The following is a 3,233-nucleotide window of genomic DNA, read 5'->3' on the forward strand; positions in this document are numbered from 1 at the left end:
GACCATGGAAACGTTCGTAGTTCAAAGAAGCCGAAGTACGCCGCCAAGTATGGCCAACACCACACTTGAGAACGTACTTGACCAATAGGAAAAGGGTAACCAATTGAAAGCCACGTGCTGCGGTGCCAGAACAGATAAACATTTTGCCGTGAACTAAAATCAATCAAAAAAAATCAAAATGGATGGCTGGAGATACGCCTCGCAGTTTGAGGACTCCGCGTACCAAATCACACAAAGCGTTGAACGTTGGACGAGTCACGCGGAAATGCATTTTCCAAAGCGGACGCATGTCGCAGTTAGCTAAAAGTAGTCCAAACCAATTTTGTTGCCGAAAACCACGTTGCTGAACCATTCTCCACTGAACACAGAAGATATCGCCTGTTCTTCTGTGTTGTCGCCAAGTTCTCGTAAACAATGAAGTACCTATGCATTTCCTGTGATGTTAAAACTCCCTGAGTTAAAATTCAAGACAAAAAAAGAGTAAACAACATCAAACGTTTTTCCGTTGCAAAGGCTCCATGATTTTCCGGCGAGCAATCGCATTTCTGATTTTACCGCGAAAGATGATTGACAGCTTGTGCTTCAAGTGTATACTTTGTCACCAGGTGTGAAGCCAAGTTTTCTAAAGTGCGACTTGAGATTTTCAAGTGCACTTAAATCAAGTGCCTACTTGAAACTAACTTAGCTTGTAGTGTGAAGCCAACAAATGATTCCGGAATATTCCATATATAATAAGCTAAGGAGTGTTTGTCGGGTGACAGCGTTCATCTCTCCAAACTAAGAGGATATCGGGACAAACGCACTAAATAAAAACAGAAAAAATGCCATTTTCGCGGCCAGAAATTGAGTAGTGAAAAAGCGTTATGGTATTTTTATAAATGATTATGAATTGAAGCATAAATTTTCCGTACTGGGCCGCAATCTACAAATACTTTGAATGGGCGTTGTATTTTGCTACATAATCAGTGTAACATCAGTATCGAATGAGTGGGTAAACAAATTCCAGTATTCAAGGAAATAAAAAAAACTACTAGGCATAACTTTAGACGAAAAGTTGAAATTTGCTTCACATATCGCGGACATATGTCGCAAGGTGGGGAGCCAAATAAACGCTCCAAGCAGGTTGAAGAACATTCTACCTTGAAAAACGAAGGAAGCCTTGTATCGAGCTTTTATTTCACTTTACGTTTCTTACTGTAGTCAGGTCTGGTTAAAGAAAGAACATAGAAAAACTTAAAAGAACAAATGCGACGGCCTTGAGATATGTGTACAACGATTAGATCTCGTCGTACAAACAGCTCTTAGGGCGCATCCGATCACTGTCAACCATAGAAAATCGTCGCACACAAGACATGCTACTGACTGTCAATAATATTAATATCATTCAAGGCAAGGCCCCATCCAGTTTAATAATCTTATAACTGAGAAGGGAACAGAGAACAACCTTCGCGGAAATTGTAATCTTTCTATACCTTAAGTGAACACTACCATAGACGCACTTAAGTCTTGGTGTTATGGTGCAGCAGAGCACTGGAACACACTATCTCGGGATTTTCGTTCAATGGCAGGTTTAAAAGACTTTCTGAAGAAGATTCGACAAACTGATTTTAAAATTTATCACATTTAGTTCGTCAGATATCTTGATATTTTCTGACTAATTCAAATTCTAAGTGTCAATTTTAAGTCCGCCATTATTATTATTATTATTATTATTATTATTATTATTATTATTATTATTATTATTATTATTATTATTATTATTATTATTATTATTATTATTATTACCTTGTGAATGGGACAAAGAGCTGGCTTATTATGAAGTCTAAGGGACGCGCGGAGGAAGCAAAGAGGGTGTTTGGAGAGGAAGTCAACATAACGACTAAAGGTCAGCGCCATCTGGGAGCAGTTATTGCGTCGCAAGAATACAAAGATCAGTATTGTGAGGAGAAGGTTCGTGCATGGAAAGAGGAAATCGAACGACTCTCTGAAATAGCGAAGAGCCAGCCCCATGCGGCGTATATTGCTCTCACAAAAGGCTACAAGTCGAAGTTCACCTTCTTCATGTGCACGATTGAATCATTTGAAGTTTATGTCGATCCAATCCAGAAAGTGATTGAATCTTTACTACTTCCAACTTTGTTCGGTCAATGAAAGCCTCTCCCTAACGAGGTGCGGAGACTTGCTACCTTAGCAACGGGTCAAGGGGGTCTAGGCATTCCTGATCTGAAATCCGAGGCACCACAGCAGTTTGCTGCCTCGAGATTAATAACCACCGCGCACGTAGATTCTATTACTTCACAGAGTACCATCATGGTGCCAGGAGAAAGATCTACGGAGGAGCTAAAGAGGCATCAACAATCACTTAAGAGAACAAGTGCCAAAGAGAAAATGGAGAGCATTGATTCAAGCCTCTCCCCAGGCCTGCTGCGTCTGGTTAATCAATCGAGGGACAAGGGCGCAAGTTCTTGGCTGAATGCTATGCCTCTCGCAGACAAAGGTTTAGCCCTCAACAAGCAAGAGTTCAGAGACTCGTTACGCTTGCGTTATGACTTGCCCTTAGTCGATTTACCAAGTCATTGCATACGTGGGGATAAATTTTACCGTTAATCACGCCCTCTCTTGTAAAAAAGGGGGGGAGGGGTTGTAGCGCAGAGACATGACGGTGTACGGAACTTGTTAACGACATTCATCGACAAGATCTGCAATAATGTCGAAATCGAACCACGCTTTCAACCCCTGGACAACGAGCGATTTCATTTGAGGAGCGCTGTTACAAGTTCTGAGGCAAAGTTGGACATCCAAGCGGGAGGTTTCTGTCGAGAGGAGTTACGGCATTTTTTGATGTTAGAATTACGCAGGTCAACTCCAAGTGTTACCAGAGCAAGCCAACATCGGAAGTGTTCAAAGAGCAAGAAGAAGAGAAGAAGCGCAAGTACCAGCAGCGGGTGTTAGATGTAGAAATGGGTTCGTTTACGCTTTTAGTGTTTGGAACCAATGGCGGAATGGGAAACGAGTGTCAGCGGTTCTTAAAGCATCTCGCAGACAAGATAGCTCAGAAAGACACCGAGCCTTATCATGTTGTAATCACTTGGCTCAGGACACAGATCTCGTTTGAACTCTTAAGATCGGTACATGTATGCGTCAGAGGTTTGCGAACGCCGTTTTGTAGCAAGATAGAGCAATCATAGACTATGAAATAAATGTCGCTAGGGCGAATATCTGAAATACGTGTC

At 41.6% G+C, this 3,233-nt stretch overlaps 1 pseudogene; it reads left to right on the forward strand.

The window, feature by feature from the left end:
* Positions 1–1,083: 1,083 nt before the first annotated feature.
* LOC146457765 (uncharacterized) lies at positions 1,084–2,647 on the forward strand (annotated as a pseudogene).
* The last annotated feature ends 586 nt before the right edge of the window (positions 2,648–3,233 follow it).

Source organism: Pavona decussata, unplaced genomic scaffold (genome assembly GCF_977016875.1).
Source record: "Pavona decussata unplaced genomic scaffold, jaPavDecu1.1 SCAFFOLD_237, whole genome shotgun sequence".
In the NCBI taxonomy this organism is placed as follows: Eukaryota; Metazoa; Cnidaria; class Anthozoa; order Scleractinia; family Agariciidae; genus Pavona; species Pavona decussata.